The sequence below is a fragment of the Acomys minous genome (assembly GCF_964271855.1).
Source record: "Acomys minous genome assembly, chromosome: 13".
Lineage (NCBI taxonomy): Eukaryota > Metazoa > Chordata > Mammalia > Rodentia > Muridae > Acomys > Acomys minous.
Window position 1 is genome coordinate 23,503,245 of NC_140495.1, and position 21,127 is coordinate 23,524,371.

Consider the following 21,127-nt stretch of genomic DNA (forward strand, 5'->3'; position numbering starts at 1 on the left):
GAATTAAGCTTTGGCCAGTTGCATCCCATACTGGGAAACTCAGGTCGTTCTCAGCTGCTTACTGTTATTCGGGGCTTCTTCCTAACAGGAGCCGCCTTGTTGGAGTTACCATGCCAGCACACAGTAGAGAGGCACTCGGTACTTACCACCTCACTGCTCTGGCCTCTGCAGCTGACTCAGGTTGTGAGTCCATTCCCGTGGCTCCCACAGCCCTTTCTGCTAGTCACAAGGCTGCAGGATGGGGGGGGGGGCGCTTTGGCCCATCTTCTTTCTTCCCTGCCCACACATATACATAGCTGCCCCATTATTAGCATTCTCCTCCAGTGTCTTAGAGTTGTCACAATTGAAAACCTGTATCATTGTATCACAATGACCTACCGGGTGTGTTTACCTGTTTGCCATTGTGACATGTTGTCATCTACAAAGTTCATACATAAGAACTGTGTGATCGAGTTACCAAAATATATCTCATAGTGCTTTAAATAAGTTTATGATTTTTTTTTTTTGAGACAGGGTTTCTCTATGTTAGCCTTGGGTGTCCTGGACTTACTTTGTAGACCAGGCTGGCCTTGAACTCACAGCGATCTTCCTGCCTCTGCCTCCCAAGTGCTGGGATTAAAGGCATGCACCACCACACCTTGGCAAGTTTATGATTTATTTTTATTTTTATTTTTATTTTTGGTTTTTCGAGACAGGGTTTCTCTATGTAGCCTAGGCTGTCCTGGACTTACTTTGTAGACCAGGCTGGCCTCGAACTCACAGCGATCCACCTGCCTCTGCCTCCCGAGTGCTGGGATTACAGGCATTCGCCACCACGCCCGGCAAGTTTATGATTTTTATATTGGGCTGCGTTCAAAGCTCTCATTAGCCACCGGTGGCCTGCAGGCTGCTGATTGGACAAGCATAGTTCATTCTTGGTGTTGAAAACTCCCTGAGTTTTGTCAAGTGTATAATGACATACATCAACCATTCTCGTGTCACGCAGAATACTTTCCCTATCCTGTTCCACTTCCTCACCATCGCCCAGCCAGCCCCTGCCATCCGTTGATCTCTTTATTGTCTTGGTGGCTCTACCTTTCAAGAATTCCATAGAAATGGAAATGCTTGCCTGGTGCCTATGGAGAACAGAAGAGAGCATCAGATCTCTAGGAACTGGAGTTACAGACAGTTATGAGCTGCCACGGGAGTGCTATGAACAGAATCTCTGTCCTGAAAAAGCAGCTGGCACCCTCTCTTCATCCCGGCAACAGGCATCCTTTCAAGGCGGGCTTCTTTCACTTAGTAACATACACTCCAAGTCCTATGGCCTGAGAGGTTCACCCATAGCTCTTTCAGCACTGATTACCGTTCCAGCATCTGAATGTAGCAAAGTATATTTATTCACCCACCCACCGAAGGACATCTGGCTGCTTCCAAGTTTTCCAAGTGAGAAATAAAGCTGCCCCAAACATCGAAAGTATAAAAGCTTTATGTCGATGTAACTTTCAACTCCTCCAGGCAAATCCCAAGAATTTAACTGCCGGTAAGGAAATTATCAGCTTTGTAAGTAATTATATATTGTGTTGTGGGGCATGTGGACCGTGCCGCCAGGGGAACTAACTGGCTTGCAACTGGTGAGGTCCAGCGTGTTCGAGGGCCAGAAAATCTCAAACTTGAGATCAGCAGGAGTAAGAGCCGTTCCTTGCCAGTTCTAAGCCTGCATTGCCCTGGCGCATGCACGTGGCGGCAATCCCCAGCCCTGGAATTCTCAAGGTGGTGCTCCCCATGGAAATAGATAATCGTTAGCATCTTAGCCCTAGCCGATGAAATGCATTCACCTCATAACGCCCTTCACACTCCCCAAGCTTTATATAATCCCTGTCCACCCTGAATAAACTGGATACGAGCTGATTCACCGAATCTTCTGCGCGTGGTTATGACCCTTGGGGAATTGCTCTGGAAGGGCTTTCTTTCTTGGACATTCACCACTAGCTCCCAGGACCCACCGGCCCTGCGTGCTAGGCTTCCTGCAGCGGCCAGGGCTAGCGAGGGAGCCAGAGCTCACCCAAGCTGGAGCCTCCTCCTGGCTTCCTCCTGGCCACGCTGTTCTCTGCACTGGCTGCCCAAACTGTTCTGCTGTTGCTTTTCTTCCTGTCCCTCTTGGACAGTGCTAAATAAAAGGGTTCTAACACTAACATCTGTGGAGACGGCCTTCTCCTTCACTCCCTGCTGGACTGGAATCCTGGAGACACCACCGGTTCCAGACTCAGCTTCCTCGTTCCCTCCACCCCCACTCCCCCGCCAGAAGAAGCGGACTGCGAAGCCATTTTGTTATATAATTATAAATTGTACAAATCATCTTCCAAAGTAGATCCCATGCTGAAAGAAATGGGAGCTCCTATTGTCCACACCTTTGCTGGCATGTGCCTGTCAGTGTACTGGGCTCGGGTTGTTCCGAGGGGTGTATCGTGGGTCCCCGCTGTGGTTTCACTGTGCCTCCCAGCAGGCAGACCCTGTGGAGCATCCCTCTGATAGTTCAGACACCTCTGTCTAGTGATGCTCTGGGCGACAGACTCGCCCTGTTCCCTTCTAGTGCTTACAGTCCATTTGTGGAGACTCTCTTTTCTGTTGTCCCCGTGCTTTGTGGCTTGGTGTCTCTGAGAAACCTTTGAAGACTCTGCTACAGAGGCGGGCCTCTCTTTATCTAGGGTCCCCCATACCTGCCTATGCGCCTGTCGGGTTTGCTTTTTATTGACCTTTCTGGTGCCGCTCCCTTCCACCCTTCAGGGCCACATTTCTGCCTGGAACCGTTTCTTTCTGGCTGGAAACGTTGTTTCTTTTATTGGCGGCGGTGATGACCTTTTTCAGTTTATGTCCATTTGAAAGTTTGTTTCTCTTCATCTTTGGACGATAAGCGCAGCAAGCATGTAATTCAAAGTTGGCCTTTCTTCCCTGTTGCACCGAGGAGAAACCACTCCATTTTCTAGCTTTCCTCGGTCCTGTTGCGTCATCAGCTTACCTCTCTTATACTTACTTTTTGTGTGTGCGTGTTTGCATGCGCTGTGCGTGCACATGTGCTGTGGCGGCCCCTCAGCACAATCCTCCAGCTGACAGTTTTGAAGTCTGTACTGTTTGTTCGTTGCTTTTATCATTTATCTTTCATTTTTCAGTGGTTTAGCTGTAATATACATGCATGTGAGATTTTGCTTTTGTTTTGGAAAATAGATAAATTTTTTTTTCACTAGCTTGTAAAAATTAGGTTTTTTTTTTCAGGTTTTTTTTTTGTTGTTGTTGTTGTTGTTTTTTTTCCTTCCCTGTTCTTTCCCCTTTGGGCCCTTCTGCCTCCAGGAGGCTGCCTGTCTGCTTGCATGTCCTGTGTGACTTTTTGCTTCTGCATTTTATCCACAGCTCTCACTCTCCGATCCTGGTTTCTTATCTGATTTCTCACTCTGTGTCCACCTTGATAACCCCTCATTTACACACAAACAAACATTAAGAGTTAGAATCTGCACATGAAAGGGAACAGGCAAGTTTTGTTGTTGTTGTTGTTTGTTGTTGTTTTGTTTTGTTTTGAAACTGAGTCACCTCACTTAATTCCAGATCCATCCATTTTCTTTCTTTCTTTTTTCCCCCTTCAAATATTTTTTTGTTTTTGTTTTGGTTTTTTGGTTTTTTTGAGACAGGGTCTCTCTGTGTTAGTCTTGGCTGTTCTGGACACGCTTTGTGAGTGGCTGGCCTTTAACTCACAGGCCTCTGCCTCCCGAGTGCTGGGATTAAAGGCGTGCACCACCACACCCGGCTTCAAATCTTTAAAAAAATATATTTATTTTATGTATATGAGTGCTCTGTCTTCATGCACACCAGAAGAGCAATTCAGATCCTATTATAGATGATTATGAGCCACCATGTGATTTCTGAGACTCGAACCCAGGACCTCTGAAAGAGCAGCCAGTGCTCTTAACCGCTGAGCCTGCTCTCCAGCCCCCATCCATTTTCTTTCTTTCTTTCTTTCTTTCTTTCTTTCTTTCTTTCTTTCTTTTCAAGACAGGGTTTCTCTGTGTAGCCTTGGTTGCCCTGGACTCCCCTTGTAGACCAGGCTGGCCTCGAACTCACATCCACCCACCTGCCTCTGTCTCCCAAGTACTGGGATTAAAGGCATGCACCACCAAGCTTGGTCCCATTTTCTTAACAGATGAATGCAATTCCATCGCACATATGTGCCAGCATTTCATTATCCATGGTCTGTGGATAGGTGTCTAGGCTGGGTCCACTTCCTTGCTATTGTAATAGACCATCTAGAAGCATGGATGTGCAAGCATCTCTGGGGTAGTACACAGAGTCCTTTGGGAACATGCCCAGGGGTGGTAGAGCTGCGCCATAGGGCAGTTCTATTCTTCATTTTTGGAGGAGCCTCCGCACTGATTTCCATAGTGGTCACACTAGTTTACACTCACGGCAGCAGCAGGTAAGGGTTTCTTCCTTACAGCTCACCAGCACCTGTCTTGGAGCTTGCCGTTACCATTGTAAGGCATCCTGACCAGGGTGAGATGGAGTCTCTGGTGGATTTGGTTATGTTTGTGGTTTTCTTTGCACTTGCTGTTTGGGAATGCCAAGCTCCTTGAGTCTGTGTGTTGATTCCCTCATAAAATCCTCTCCCTATATCTGTCCCTATGCCAACAGATATTTTCTATTTTCTTCCTTGTCCCTCCTTCCAGGATTCCAGTGATACGATCCTTAGATATTTTAGTATGTCCTGTGTAGCTTCTGTGCTATGATCATTTGGACTCCCTCCCCCTGTGCATTAGTTTCAGTGTCATCCTTAGATCTGTCATCGAGGCCACTAAGTCTCTACACAACTGGGTAGGGGATGTCTATCTGTATCAGTGCAGGTGCCCGGGGAAGCCAGGAGAGGGCATCAGGTTCCTTAGAGTTACAGGTGGCTGTGAGGGAGACGTGAGTGCTGTGGTTGTCATCTCAGTCATCGTCTCCTTTCTTCTTGTTCTTCTTCCTCTAGGTTTATTTATATATTTTCATGTGTATGGATGTTGCCATTCTGTGTGTCTGTGTTTGGGCTTCTGCCCAGAGAGGCCAAAGGAAAGGATCCCCTGGACCCGGGATTTCAGATGGTTGTGAGTGAGCCACATGGGTGTTAAGACTCAAACCAAGCTCCTCTTCAAGAGCCACAAGTGCCCTTACCTGCTGAGCCATCTCTCCAGCCCCCTCGTTCTGTGTTCTTCAATGCACTCTTAGTCATTGCACAGAAGAAATGAGCTGTTTAAGGTCTCCCGTGCTGTCGTTTACCATCCCACCATTCTATCATTGAGTGGTAAGAGCTTTGCTGCCCACTCTCTCCCCCATCATAGGTTCTCCCGGGCAAACAGCCACTAACTGGTACCCTGAACTGGCACATATTTGAGATAAGGGGATGGGACTGGGTAACTAGAAACCTTGTCCCCTTCTGCTGTGACAGGACTTTGCTGGTCCTTGCCTGCTCACCCTTCCCTAGAAGAGGAAATCTTGATTTTTGAAAATCAAAACTTTTCTCAAACTATTGTCATGAGCATGTGTTTTAAAATCTACTGGCCTTTCTTGAAAAATTCTGCTACAATATCACTAGTCACTAATGGTGGTCAAAATACGGCCTTTTGTTTTTGTTGTTTTTTGAGACAGGGTTTCTCTGTGTAGCCTTGGCTGTCCTGAACTCATGTTGTAGACCAGGCTGGCCTCGAATTCACAGAGATCCACCTGCCTCTGGCTCCCGGGATCCAAATATGGCATTTTAATGACACAGACTAGAACGGAATATATCAGAGAGTATCACACATTATAAAGATAACTATTGTCTGGGGAGACTTGCTCTTGCTCACTTCTCTTCTCTTACCCCCCTCCTCTCTCTCTTTCCGTGTGTGTGTGTGTGTGTGTGTGTGTGTGTGTGTGTGTGTGTGTGTGCGCGTGCGCACGCGCATGTGTTCCAATTCACAATGTGAAATCTATTTCTCCCTATTTGTTGTAACCTCTAAAGTTTAAAATTGCTGGACTGGGCATTTCAAGGAGGAAAAATAAACATGATTATAAGCAGGTCTGTGAGTTGAGCCAGAGCAACTGTTGGGTGGTGAGTAAAAAGACTCATGGGAAATTGCTCTTCTGGCTCCAGAGAGCAAGATGGCACCTCTGGGAGAGGCGGATTATGAATGCCTCCAAAGGAACTTTTGTGGGGCTGCATTCTTTTTCTTTTTCTTTCTTTTTTTTTTAAAAGAGATTTTATTTATTTATTTTGTATACAATGTTTTGTCTGCATGTACACCTGCAAGCCAGAAGAGGGCACAAGATGTCATTATAGATGGTTGTGAATCATCCTGCGGTCGCTGGGAATTGAACTCAGGACCTTTGGAACACCAGGCAGTGCTCTTAACCTCTGAGCTATCTCTCCAGCCCCCGGGGGCTGCATTCTTAATGAGGCTGGTGGAGGGTTAGAAGTGATTGGCAAAAGCCACAGAAGCTCTGAAATCGACTTTTGCAGTTCTTGCTGCTACATCATAAGTAGAGGATAAGCCGTCTTGAACTTGTAATAGCAAAAAGGCCAATGGAGCATTAACTGGCATGGGGCTCTACAGACCTTTTTTACTAGCCTATAATTGGTGCTTCTGGGTCATCAAAAGATTTAATTCTAGCCACAGCCTGAAGACACTGTACCTGGAACAAGGGCTGTTTGCTTATTCACCTTCCTGCCTCCTTAGGACCAAATGTGCAGGCCACATGCAGGCACGGCAGGGAGAGGGTAGATTTTGTGGATAGAAGAGCCCATCGGGAGGTCCATGGGCTGTGTGGGTCCATGGGACCTGCAACTGCTGGGGGATGGTGTGATGTATTTGGATGCTAATTACTGCTTGCTGTCTGACCCACCTTTTGCTTAATAAAAAGCCATCCCACCTGGGCAGGGCAAAAGATAGGTGGGGCTAAGAGAGGAATTCTAAAAAGAAGAAAAGAGAGAGACCTGAAGGGAAGAGAGAAAGGCCGTCATGGGTTAGCTGGAGGAGAAGCACATGGCCTGTGTGGCTGGAGAATCCAGCCCAGATGAAAACCATTAACAAGTATCTGAGATTATGGATGAAAGGTAGCTTAATAAAAGTTATTGAAAACAGATGGCGTGGGATTGAGACAGGGATCCCATGCCTGCTCCCCTATGGAAAGTAGTTTAGAGGATTGACATCTGCCCTGCCCCAGGTTAACAAAGGCTATTTTAAAATATAACAAGTGTCTGTGAATTAATTGATTACTAGCCGGGCCTACAGGTAATACAGATAATACAGGTAGTTTAAAAACAATATGCAACCTCGGTACATCTAGACTAAGACTGGCAAGGCCTTCTTCACAGGCCCCTGGGAGGTCCATAGACCTGTCATCAGATCCAGTAGCTGCCCATCACACGTGGGTGCTCAGAAGCTCCAAGCTGCTTTTATCTCCAGAGTCCACTCCGAGCCTGAAGTCTAGAGGAAGGCTGAGCTATGAGGACCTGGATGATTTCCAAGTCCTAAAGGCCCCGCCTACTCCAGGTTAGCTGGCCCATTAGCTCCTGTCTGATCTAATCTACAGAATTCAGCAGTTCTTGTGGGCAGTGAGTGCAGCACACTTGCTTTGTCACCAACTGGGAGGCCTCGCTGTGTCAGCCCAGCAGCTCTGACCTTTATTCTAGTCCAGGAATTGGCTCTTGGCCCAGTGACTGGCCTCAGACCTCCAGGCATGAAATCTGCTCTGTGCTCTTTCTGGGTCCTTGGCCAGAAGTCTGGTGTGCTATGCTTCAGACACACCTGCTCAACCACTCAGACCTGCTGGGACATTTGGAAAGGCTTTAGCTCAGTCATGCCTCAGTATACACATTTTTTTGTTTCATATCTCTTAGCCTGGCTGGTGGATTTAGTTATACACACACACACACACACACACACACACACACACACACACACACCTGGCTCCGTCATCAGCTCTCCCTTGATCCCCCTGCACCTTGGACTAGTTGCTTTTCTCTGGACACTCACACAGCCTTGCATCTCTCTCTCCAACACCACTTACTCCTCAGTTGGGAGGTGGGTCCTTGTCCTAAGCCCAGCACTCAAAGAGAACTCTATCAATTCCTCTGGAATGGACTTCCAGAATTTTCTTTTGCAGCTCAGTCCTCCTGATATATATATATATTTCATTCATTCATATTACATCTCAGTACACCTCCCTTGTATCCTCCCACTCCTCCCTCCCTCCCATTTTCCCCTTCCTCCCCTCCCCTATGACTGTGACTGAGGGGGACCTCCTCCCCCCTGTATATGCTCATAGGGTATCAAGAGTCCTCCTGTTCTTAAAAGATTTTTTTGCCAGCAACTAAGCCACAGCTTTCTCTCCTGGTTCAAGGAACAGGGGAGGCAGCCTAAATGAGATGACCCGCTCTGTGTGGCCACGTGAGAGCTCTAGACTCACTGTCGGAGACTCCTAGGAATGCAACAACTAAGGTATGTGAGCCCCGTTTCTGGGGAGGACACGTGAAGGATTTCTTTATGGAAACAAGATAGATAATGACTCCATTCTTACGAAACACCCTCTGCCCCCCTTCCCTGAGGCCTGATAAACAAAAATGGGAGAAAAAGGTAGTGCCAGGGCAAAACCTAGACAGTCAAGGTGGACTTCTGACCTTCAAGGCCCCTCCCTAACCACTTCATTTACTCCCTACGGCCAGCGAGACACTTTCAATGGCATCTAGTGTGTATGTTCTCTGCTCTGGGCCTCCTGAGAGCAGCAGGTGGGCTTATGGACATGAGAAAGACATGGCTCTCATTAAAAGGCTGGTGGCTGGGGAGGCCAACGGAAGCCTGCCCTACGCAGAATCTCAGTCTGGCTTAGAGAGTACAGAGTTTTGAGGGTCCCTGAGGCCTGGGGTGAGAAGAGCCGGTTCAAAATGGCAAGGCAGTCCTAGATGTGTAAAGCTAGCTCCGAGCCATCAAGGCCCATTTGCAAAAGGATGTCCTCAGAAAGGACCCTGGAGTAGAAATGGTACAGAGAGAGACCCTGTCATAGGAGGGGCGAGGGGGATAGCAATAAGACCACGTCACACCCTCTAGGGTGGCCATCATCTCAAACACACACAGTTACGAGTGTGGGCAAGGAGGAGAATGGAAACAAAAGCTGTGTCTAACATCAGGCATCTCATCCCCCTACCTGGGAAGAGACAGCCAGATCTTCTAGGCTTGCTGCTCAGCCTACTCAAAATAAACAACAACAAAACTCAAAACAACCCCAACCCCCACCAAATATCCAAACAAAGCAAAATGGGGAATGGCACCAGAAGAGCAACATCCAATGTTGTCATCTGTCCTCCACAGCGCGCACGCACACACGCACACACACACACACACACACACACACACACACACACACACCCCAAGAATGTGGAGACAGTGATGGGAAAGTAAAATGCTGTGGCTGCCTTGGGAATAGATATATCCCCCAAAAAGAGTTACCCAAGTGACCTGGCAATTCCACTGGAGGTGTGTGTACCCAAGAGAACGCATTTATTATACAAAGGCTTATATAGTAACATTCTAGCCACTTGATCCATTACAGCCCACAGTGGAAAAGTAGATAGCCCTCGATTGATGAATGGCTAAACAAAATGCTTCCTGTACATGCAATGGAAGAGGAGCCTGGCTAAGGCGCTGCTACAGTAGACCCACATACATCCAAGCCTGAAAACACAGTGGAAGAGGCCAGCCACAGAGATCACATGTTGTATGACTCCATTTATAGAAAATGTCCTGAATAGGCAAATCCACCGAGGCCGAAGAGCAGATTAGAGGTTTCCAGAGGCTGGGAGGAGGCAAGAATGAGAAGAGGTTACCCACAGAGGTTTTTATTTATTGGGGGAACGGAGTAGTGACCAGAATGTTCTGGAATTAGATAATAACTATGGTTGCACAACTTTGTTATACCAAAAACCCACTGAAATGTGCGCTTTAAAAGCGTACATTCAGCGTTATGTGATCATATCTTGTCTTGTAAAAGGGAGGGCGGTATGTGTATGTGTGTGTGTGTATGTGTGTGTGTGTGTGTGTGTGAGAGAGAGAGAGAGAGAGAGAGAGAGAGAGAGAGAGAGAGACAGAGAGAGAGAGAGAGAGAGAGAGAAAGAGAGAGAGAGACAGAGAGAGAGAGAGACAGAGAGAGACAGAGACAGAGAGAGACAGAGACAGAGAGAGACAGAGACAGAGAGAGAGAGAGAGAGACCAACCAAGTGGAACAGCGAAATGGTGCGCGACTGTCGCCTCCTGTTCAGTTCTCTAGCCAATTCACAAGAACTTTGAGGCCTGAAACCTCGCACCTAGCTAACGCAAGCAGCAGGCCCTGGAACCTTGCGGTTCTGTGCCCCCCCCTCGTCCTCCCCCCTCTCCCCGGGTTGAGGCCAAAGGAGTCATCTAGGTTTAGGAAGACATCACAGGTTCTGAAGTTGGCAGCCGCGGGCATCTAAGGGTTAGAGCTCAGACTCTTTTAAAGCCGCCCAGGGCGAAATCCCATTAGGTGTCCCAGGCTCATTGGCTGTTCCTGGGCTACCGGTGCGGTGAGTACATGAAGGCGAGGGACCCTTGACCGGTGCCAACTGTCCCAGTGTTCACAGCGGCGCCGTATTGGGGGAAAGGCGCCCGAGGCGCGGGGTGCGCGGTCGCTTTAAGGCGGCTGCGGGGCGGGGACGGCGGCGGCGGCGGCGGCGGCCCGGGGCTGGCTGGCTGGCTGGCTGGCTGGCTGGCGCGGAGCCGTCAGTCGGCGGCGCGGGGCCCGGCGGGCGCGGACGCGGCGCTCCCTCCTCCCGGTGCGAGCCAGGAGGCGGCGGCCGAGGGCCGGAGCCCAGCCTTGGAGGGAGCGCCTGGTGAGCCTCCCGGCAGCCCTGCGGGGAGGAGGCCGGCGGGCGCTTTGTTCCGGGCTGGAGGTGTGGCCGGCGGTGTGGCCGGGTCCGCGCTCTGCTTGCTGCGCTGCAACCCGGCGCCCCGCTCCCGCTGTGCGTGGCCTCTGTCCCTACCACGGTGTGCAGCAGAGAAGTCGCTCGCCACCCGGATCTCAGTGAGGAGGGTCTGGCTGCCGCTCAGACTTCTTTGAATGTGGTCACTCCGGGGTTCCTTGGCTGCCCGGGTAAGGACTCGGTGGGGAGGTGGGTGGCGGGGTGGGGTAGGGGTTTAAAATGGCGTTAACCAGGGTAGGGATCTGCGGAGGGATGGTACATTCATGTGGATAATAAAAAGCAGCTTGCTTCATAAACAACTCTTTACTGCGCCCCCAGGTTCGGGTTGCTGGGGCTCTGGTCACAACCGGGGCCTGCGCTCATACACTAAAGTGATGCCGCCCGGTGCCCACCATGTATCAGGCTCAGTGCCAACTCCTGCCTTGGCCGAATGCAGGGGCACAGACTGAGTGACAGCCCAGTGTGGTCAGTGGGAGAGTTCAAGAGCCCCTACTCCAGGGTAGGAGGCCAGGGAAGTCTCTATAGAAGAAACAGATGTGGGCATCTGCTTGGGCCCTTGACCCCCTGCGGAACTGAGGTGGCTTGGAGCTTGGGGTGAAGTGTTGTGTGGAGAATCTCCTTGGGCTACAGTGGGTTTTGCTCTGGACCAAATTAGAAAGGGTAATGGATGGAGCTCAGGGCTGTGGCCTCCAGAGGTCGGCCTGGCAGAGGGAATAAACAGAGAAGACTTAAAAGCAAAGCTTGCAAAGACCCGACACTTGATGGGGATTTGCCTGTCTTCAGACAGGAAAGATGTTGTTATGCTGGTATCCAGAAAGGGGGTCGTGGTCAGAAAACCTGTTCTGGGGGTGTGCCTAAGTCTAAGCCTGTGACCCTGTTGTTGTCTGTTCTGGCTTGTGGTGAGTAAGAGTCTGCGACGTTGGGGTTTAAGGCTAGCGGGTGCAGCTTGCGTTGTGCATTTTTTTTTTAATCACAGCAGTCCCCGCATCCTGCAGTGGTGGGCTGAAGTGTGAGGTGACGGTTATGTATATTCATAACTGACACATGTCCGGGCTTAGCTATGAACACAGCGGTTTCACTGAGGCAGTTCTTAAAAGAGTTTCTTCTGCCTCTTTTCCCAGAGAAGAAATCTGAGCTGCTAACATTCCGCAAACCTTCTTATTTCCTGTAAATTGCATGTCCCTGCTGACTGGAGCTGAAAACGTTTCAGGCCATGGTGTTTGCTCTTGGATCGGCTCATACTACTGGGCAGGCAGTTAGCAGCATCTCTGCCTATGGTTTATGGCACAGCTCGGCCTTTCTCTGTCAGGGGAAGTGTGGGGCTCTGGTGCCGTGGGGTTTCAAGGTCAGTCTCTTTGTAGTGGGAGGCGAAGCAAGTTCAATGCTCTGATGGAAACTGCCACCCCAGATGTGACCTTGACATCTCTTTATGGAGAGAAAAAGCCCTCGGGGGAGGCAGGTGACCTCTAGAGCCTTTCTCCTACATAAAGCAGTTTTCATAGCCCTGGTTGACCTGGCACTCACTATGTAGACCAAGCTGGCCTGGCACTCACTATGTAGACCAGGCTGGCCTGGCACTCACAGAGATCCTCTGACTTCTGCCTCCTGAGTGCTGGGATTGAAGGCAGGCATCACCACACTTGGCTACCTTTATAAGGCTTCTTTTGTGTGACAAATGTAACATTTATTGGTAGTTTTAGGCACAGATTATTTTGTACCCTTTTATAAAGTGACAAGTCACTACCCCCGTGAGGTTGGCTCCTGAGCTCCAGTGATCACCCAGAACCATGGAAAACTCTAGTGAATGGAGCCCTTTGGGTGACTGGACCTAGCGTCACATGTTTACCAGCCTACTGGGTCTCCTCAGTTCTTAAGAAATTGTGATCTCTAGCCTGTTGTTGTTTCTTAAGATTTATTTATTTATACACTTGCATGCCAGGAGAGGGCATCAGATCCCGGTATAGATGGTTATGAGCTACCATGTGGATGCTGGGACTTGAACTCGGGACCTCTGGAAGAGCAGACAGTGCTCTTAGCCACTGAGCCATCTCTCCAGCCCCTCTAGCCTGTACTTTACATATTATCACAGTACCCTTGTCTACCAATGAAATGCCCCCAAAGAGTGCGCCGCTCTGGAAGTGCCTGAAAATACACTACTTCTGAGTCTTGTGAAGTCTGTGATAACCCTGGGGATTGTGCTCTCTGGGGTCTAGAAGGTATGAGTGCAGGCACAGGCCAGCTATGAGAGATCATCACCTTTATATAGAGATGGGGAAAACAAAAACACTGGGTCTGAATGTCTTCCAATTTGGAGTGCCTAACAGTGCACTTCGTCAGTAGACTCTGAAGCCTTACCCTTCCAGGTTAATATGACGCTTCTGGGCCCTGTGGTCCAAACTCGCAGGGATGCAAGGGGCTGCAAGTAGCAAAGCTCAAATAAAAATAGGCTAGACAAGGCTCAGATCTCCCAAAGACACTCTTGGCTCTTGCTGGATCTTTGTACACCCAGCGAGTTAGTGTGTGGGATGGATAGCGAAAGCTGAGGCTCTGGAGTTTCCAGGCATGTTTTTCATAAATCTTGAGATGCCACTTTTAAAATATGTATTATGAGGAGTCAGAGTACATTGTATGTCGTGCAGAGGTGCATGTGTGTGTTAGTTATGTCGCTTGTCGGGCTGTGACAAAATACTGATAAAAGAAACTTAAGGAAGGGTTCATTTTGACTCACAGTTTGAGAACACAGCGTCCCTTGTCCCCCTCCCCGCCTCCCAACCCCTCCCCCTCCCTCACTCCCAACATAGAAGGCATGTTGATGAGAATGGTTCTAGCTGGGAAGGTAAGAATACGAGATGGCTGGTCACACCACATCCATAGTTAGTGAGTAGGAGTGATAAATGCAGGCTTTCTCCTTCTTACTTAGTTCAGGGGCAACAGCCATTGGGTGGCATTGCTGCATCCAGGGGCACCAGCCCATTGGGTGGCATTGCTGCATCCAGGGGCACCAGTCATTGGATGGCATTGCTACATCCAGGGGCACCAGCCATTGGGTAGCATTGCTGCATCCAGGGGCACCAGCCCTTTGGATGGCATTGCTGCATCCAGGGGCACCAGCCCACTGGGTGGCATTGCTGCATCCAGAGGCACCAGCCATTGGATGGCATTGCTACATCCAGGGGCACCAGCCATTGGGTGGCATTGCTACATCCAGGGGCACCAGCCATTGGGTGGCGTTGCTACATCCAGGGACACCAGCCATTGGGTGGCATTGCTACATCCAGGGGCACCAGCCATTGGGTGGCATTGCTGCATCCAGGGGCACCAGCCATTGGGTGGCATTGCTGCATCCAGGGGCACCAGCCCATTGGATGGCATTGCTGCATCCAGGGGCATCAGCCCATTGGATGGCATTGCTGCATCCAGGGGCACCAGCCATTGGATGGCATTGCTACATCCAGGGGCACCAGCCATTGGGTGGCATTGCTGCATCCAGGGGCACCAGCCATTGGATGGCATTGCTACATCCAGGGGCACCAGCCATTGGGTGGCATTGCTGCATCCAGGGGCACCAGCCCATTGGGTGGCATTGCTCCATCCAGGGGCACCAGCCCACTGGGTGGCATTGCTGCATCCAGGGGCACCAGCCCATTGGGTGGCGTTGCTACATCCAGGGCAGGTGCTCTCTACTTCATTAACAACTCCACAGGCATGCCCAAAGGAGAGGTTAGATTCTTAAAGTATTCCAAATCTCGTCAAGTGAGCAAGATTAGCAGGCATGGCATATGACTGCAGGCAGCTATGAATCTCTGAAAATGAGCCACGGATTGGCCGTTCCTCCTCTAATCATTGGGTTTTTGGAGACTTTTTGTGTGGCCCTTTGTCCCAGCTAGGCACGATTCATCTCTAGAGCGGCATGGGAGGCCAGAGATGGAGTCTAGAATCTACAGAGACCAGGATACTACCTCCAGGCTGAGATAAGGTCTGTGCCCTCAGCCTGCAGCCTACCCTGAGAGGCTCTGAGAAAGGGAGCTGGGTTGTCACTGCAAAGGCAAGGACCAGGCTGAAGTCCCCTTACTACTGCTGTGCCATCCACAATGGCATCTCTTGTCCCCTAGGCAGAATTTTTCCTCCTTGAGAGTGTCACCTCACCGGTGGCCCGCCTTCCACACCTCCATACTCCCCTGTGAAAGTTTTTTAGCTGGCCTGTGTGCTCCAAGATGGTTCTCTTCAGGCATTCCTCTCATGGGAGTCACGAAGCAACCGTGGGAATTTAGCCTGTTCCTGTTCTTTAATATGCCTGGCAGCTCCCTCAGATGGGCCTGAGGATGGCCAGAGGGCCAAATCAGAGTATGGCTCTCCCCAGCTGCCAAGGTGACTACAATGGGTCTCAGAAAGGCTTAGTCTCTGGAGAGCCTGGCACGAGGCTACCTCTCAATGGATGAAGTCACATTTTATATTTGGGTTGTTCCAGTAGTGAGATTTTTGGCGACCACCAAGAGTGGAACTGGTTCTGTAGCAAGCAGTGGTGGGCTAAAATGGGCAGGATAGGGAGCAGGGAGCTCTAGGCTTGGCCCTGCTCCTCTGAGCCTGTCTGGAGGGCTTGGGTAGATGCTGTGCTGTGCAGGCCCAGGCTCTTGTCTGTGGCTTCTCTGCCCAGGGTTGTCATGGGGATTAGATGAAATACACAGATGAAATATGCTGGGAGAGGAGAAAAGGCCATATCTCAGATGACAGAATCCTGACCCTGCAGGCCATGGCAGCGTATTTACTGTAGAGTCACACCCAGCAGAACCATTTCTCATCATGATGGGAGAGATACTTTATGATGTGATACAGACAGATCTCCTGTTTGAAGCTGGGCGTGGTGGCGCACACCTTTAATCCCAGTACTTGGGAGGCAGAGGCAGGGGGATCGCTGTGAGTTCAAGGCCAGCCTGGTCTACAAAGTAAGTTCAGGACAGTCAAGGCTACACAAAGAAACCCTGTCTGGAAAAACCAAAAACCAAAACAAAACAGACAGATCTCCTGTTTGAATAGTTACATAGTTGTTACTATGCTTTACTTAAAAAAAAAAAAAATATATATATATATATATATATACATATATATAACATATATATAACATATATATAAACAGGCATCACAGGTTTTTAAAAAATGGATATTTTGCTCAGATTAATGCTACAGAAAAAAAATTAGTGCCAGCTATGGTAATACAAGCCTGTAATCCCAACACACAAGGTAGAAGCTACATAGCAAGTTTGAGGCCAGCTTTGGCCTACGAAACTGACTCAAAAGCCAAAAGAGGACAAAGACGACTCTGTGATGGCTCAGTAGGTAAAGGCACTTGTTGCCAAGCTTGTTGACCTGAGGTCAATCCCTGGGAGGTGCAGGGTAAAAGGATAGGTCTCACTTCTGCAAACTGTCCTCCGACTGCTGTGTACACATGCACACACATACACAAATGTGTGAGTAAACAAATAAAATGTCACCAAAACAAAATGGAAGGGAAACATTTTATTAGGGAAACAGAATGCTTTTTAAAGGTCTCATTTTAAGGTAAAGATTCTCAGTAGACAGGTATGGCCTGAGTGGGGACCTTTCCACAGGGGACTCCTTCATCGGTGATAGCTTTTGCTTCAGTTGGGTCTTTGTAGAGATGGGAGCCACTCGCTGCCCATCAGGTTAGTCTGCTCCATTGGGGAATTTGCTCACTGGGTCAAAGTTATTTCCTGTCCCCTTACCCTGTCCTGTGCACACACACCACTCACAGGCATGTGTTTTATAGAGTGGACAGTTTGCTTTCAACAGCTTCTCCTCAGTGGCTTGGCTTAAAGATAACCTGTCTGCACGGCCATCTATATACCCGCCCACCGGTCCATCTGTCTGTCTGTCTGACTTTCTGTCCATCTGTCTGTCTGTCAGGCCACCTGCCCACCCATCTACCTGCCCATCTTCCCTTCAGCAAAGACCTCTGCACTTGCCCTGTCCTGTACACTTTATATCCACCGTCCCTGAACCCCATGACAGGGTTGCTGGATGCTGCCAGCCTTTTATGGTTGCAGGGACCAGGCCTCAGGAAGGTTAAGCAGGTCTCCACAGTGATGAGCTTAGGGAAGCAGTGCTAGGGAGCAGTCTGAGCATGTTTCAAACATATCGCTACTTCTGCCGCACCGCTGTTTCTAGAGCTGGAGGACCAGGCAACAGTCCCCTCTCTGCTGGAGCTATGAGTTCTAGTCTAGTGGGGCAGGAGCCTGCGAGGAGAGGGAGAGAGAACTTTCTGCATGGAAACACTGTAGGCAACAGAAACCACAAAGGTGGACCCATGGCTGACTTAGAAAGAGCCGGGGGAACTGACTGGCAGCAACTCTGACTCCATCAATCCCGTGGACAGTGATAAACCCCTAAATCACTTGATCACTTTATTGTTTTTTATTTTGGAAAAAAAATATAAAGGTGGATGTAATCAATGCTTTGAAACCGTGGTTCAGAATTTGAACAGGTATGAGCATATTGTTTGCACTTGATCCATCCCGTGGTCATTTGGGTGAGCCTGGTGAGTTTGGGCCCAGCATGTGCCTGTTGAGGGCTGTGCCTGGTTTCCATACCCACGTAATCCACCGGAAATGCTAGTGAGGCTTCCACTGAGGGTGTTGATGGGAGTGCTGTTCTCCTCTTGTGGCCACACCGGGAAGTGAGGCATGTGTGCATTGCTGGCCATTGACCTTTCGCAAAGCGCTTTTTCAAGCCCTAGCATCCGTCCTCACAAATACCTGCCTTGATCGTTGGGGTTTGGAGCATACTTTAGTCGTCAGTGTCCTAAACCATGTGTAATTTAAATGGAGACTGGAAAGGGAGATTGGAAAAGACAGAAAAAAACTATGATTCTTTTCTTAGAATCTGATAATTTGTGAGGTTCATCTAAAACAACCAGTGACAAAGTCCATAGTATATTCTGAACCATAAGAGTAAGCTGGGCATGGTGGTACAGGCTTGGAATCCTGCCCCTTGGGAGGTTAAGGCAGGAGAATCAGGGGTTCAGGGTCATCCCAGTTACAAAGTGAGTTCAAGGCCAGACTGGACTACACAAAACCCTGTCACAAGAAAAGTATAACAACGAGTATAGTGGCACACCCTTTTAATCCCAGCACTTGGGAGGCAGAGGCAGGTGGATCTCTACGGGTTTGAGGCCAGCCTGGTCTATGTAGTGAGTTCCAGGACAGCCAGGGCTCTGTAGAAAGACCCTGATTCAAAACACACACACACACACACACACACACACACACACACACACACACACACACACACACCAAAAACAAAACAAACAAACAAAAAACAAAACAGAAAACCCAAAACCAAAGTATAGGACTAGCTCTAAGGAAACAGACCAAGTCTCTTGGAGGCTCTTTCTGGCCCCCAGTTCTGCATGCTCCTGTTTTTTCCTTTGGAATGGGCCCCAGGTGCCTTGCAGGGGGTTCTCTGCTCTGCTCAGACCAGCAGCTCTTCAGCCACAGAGGGTGGGAGCTCCTGCTGGCAACTGGAGGCCACCTCTTCCTTCTGCCCACAGGCTGACTCTGACCTGGAGACTGACACAGTCCTGTTAGCGGTCCTGCTGGGGATTGGGTGAGAACTGCGGAGTACCACTTCCTAAAGCCCTGAGAAGGTCTTCCTTACTGGCAGATCTTTTCGAATGCGTCACCAACGGCAGCTGAGGTTTGACCTAGTTTTATAATAAGCCATGGGGACCTGAGGGGGTCCTCAAAGCCTTATTATGACCTGGGAGAGATGAAGCACCTTTGTGTTTTGTTTTGTTTTGTTTTGTTTTGTTTTGTTTTGAGTTAACAAGAGACCACACTGCTGGGGCCTTCTCCATCTCGTGGAGATGTTACAGAAGTCACCAAGGCTGAGAGGGGTGACCTCAGAAGGGACTAGAGCTTGTTTCACTATGCAAGTGGCACCACTGAAAGCAATTACTTAATATAGAACTTAGTTCTCTTTGATTATACAGACATATGTGAATGTTGCGTTCTCAGATCCACTTTCCAGAAGAGAGTTTGGGTTTACAAGAACTTATACCCCACACTGTGTGTTGGGTTGCCCGCAGCATATACTGAGCACTGAGATTAAAACTATTTGTAGTCACGTGGAGCCGTGTGCAAATTGGTAGACTCACCAGCAATTGAGAGGGGCCACCTACCTCTTTAAGAGCCGATCTTTTTGGGGAAAGCTGAGGATAGGCTTTTGCTGTCCCCCCCCCCCCCCAAAGTACTACATTCCTTTCAAAAGAAGAATTAACTTCCGGTTACTTACTGCTTTCCTCCTTTTCATCCTTTAGGATTTCAGCACACAATTTGGGGAAAATCCCCACCCCCTCAACCCCATCCCCACCCCCTCACTCTCGGCTTAGATAATCACAAATTCACCTCTTCATGTCTTAATTAACATGAAGCTATGATGGCGAGACCCGCAGCAATGCACTTTTCTCAGCCAGTACCATCCTCTCAGGAATCACCCCCAGAGCCCCAAATAGCCTCTTGTGTGCTTTTTCAAAGCCTGCTTTATTGGAGATGAGGGAAGAAGGGTAGACATGTCCCAATGCGTGGTGGACATATATATATATATATATATTTTTTTTTTTTTTTAAATGTGTATAGGATATGTTTCCTCACCCATCCTTCCACACCCACATTCCTCAGGTTGAGATTCTTGGCAGAGAGTGAGAAGGTCTGTGCCGCTCACACCAAGCCCTTTTCCCGCTGAGGAAAACGGGGTCCCCAAAGGTCAGGTGCCCTGTTGGCATTTAAGGCCAGCTGCCTCCCAGCCTCCTCCTGTCCACTCCACCCACTGACCCAGGCTCCACCCACCCCTCCGTGGACTGTGGCCGGCATCCACTTATCTGGGACTGGGTGGGTGTTTCCTGCATGTTTAAGATTTTATGGAGGAAATAAAAATAAAGGAACAAAGCTTCTGATTTATTTGTGGACTCCGACTGGGGATGGCTGCAAGGATGGAAAGGGGTGCAGGAACTGGTCACTTGGCACCTTAACAAAATAACCATTCTCTAACAGGGAAAGCAGTTCACAGGGACTGTGCTATTTAGGGTGGGTGTGGGGGGGGGGAGTAGGAAAGATGGGCAGAGGGTTTGGAGAGAGCCTTCGAGTGGGTGGAATGCAATGGGACCGGACAGGGTGGAGTGGCTTCCCCCCAGGCAGGGTCTCCAGCGGTGCCAGGCAGGGCTCTGGGGCCACCCAGCTAGGCTTCAGAGGAGGCAACCTGCCCTTGGGGACTCTCCGACTTGCCTTTCTTGGAAGAAGGCTCCATTCTAATTTCTGCCCATTCTCTGTTGTCTGTGTGATGTGAAGTGAGTCCCCGTCTTCTGCGAGCCTCAATTCTAGAAGAGATGCCCCCAGCTGCCTCCTGTCTGCCTCTCCAGTTTCTCTGGGGTCAGGCCTCCATTCTCCATGTGTGGGCAGATAGGCACCCAGTTCTTCCCAAAGGAAGTTACTGAAGTTCTCCAAGGGTGTCATTTAAAAAATTACCTAAGCGTCAGTAACCCACCCCCCCTCCCCCAGTACTTCTGAGGACCCGGAGGGTGAGGACCCTGCCTCCTGGCTGTCTGACCTGCTGGGCCCCGTGTGTGTACAGTGGGCTTGGCTTCCTTACTCCCTAAGCCTTACTGACCTCCTGCTGTGTTATGCAACAGGCTTTCAGCAAGAGCTTAGGAGAAAGGGGGGGGGGCTGCTTGTGGCTTACAATGCAGCCTGAGGCAAAGCTGAGTGGCTGTCCTTCTCCTCCTGCTTGGTCACACTCCTGGAGAATTTCTCCAGTGGTTCATTCTCTCTCTCTCTCTCTCTCTCTCTCTCTCTCTCTCTCTCTCTCTCTCTCCCCCCCCCCTCAAACCTAGTCTACAGTTTCCCAGGGATCAATTTTCCTGTATACTTTCTCCTAGAGCCGAACAGTCCGTACTTTCACTTGATTGCAGAGCTGCAATGACAGTCTACTCTAGACTAAGCTTCGACCACACCCTCTAAATCCAAAAGACGTTCCCTTAAAGAGCGTCTCTAAGCAGAATTCAGTATCCTAGACCTATAGGAAGAATGTGGATGATGTGGCACAGTCATCACCATGACTAACGCGTCAGGCTGTCTCTCCTAATGG

General features: G+C 49.5%; 2 protein-coding genes across 3 annotated transcripts in view; one reads left to right on the forward strand and one right to left on the reverse strand.

Moving 5' to 3' along the window:
• NME9 (NME/NM23 family member 9) overlaps positions 1-244 on the reverse strand; it is a 36,898-nt gene extending 36,654 nt beyond the window's left edge. Inside the window, exon 1 of the mRNA XM_084752237.1 lies at positions 147-244. The gene's annotated coding sequence lies outside the window, so the exon portion shown is untranslated. The remainder of the gene's footprint in view (positions 1-146) is intronic.
• MRAS (muscle RAS oncogene homolog) overlaps positions 1-21,127 on the forward strand; it is a 64,793-nt gene that overhangs the window by 1,043 nt on the left and 42,623 nt on the right. The window contains exon 1 of one of the 2 annotated variants that reach the window (XM_084752239.1): positions 10,764-11,142. The exons of the other annotated variant lie outside the window; for it this stretch is intronic. The gene's annotated coding sequence lies outside the window, so the exon portion shown is untranslated. Of the gene's footprint in view, positions 1-10,763; positions 11,143-21,127 lie in introns of those variants that run through there. 2 annotated transcript variants of the gene reach the window in all.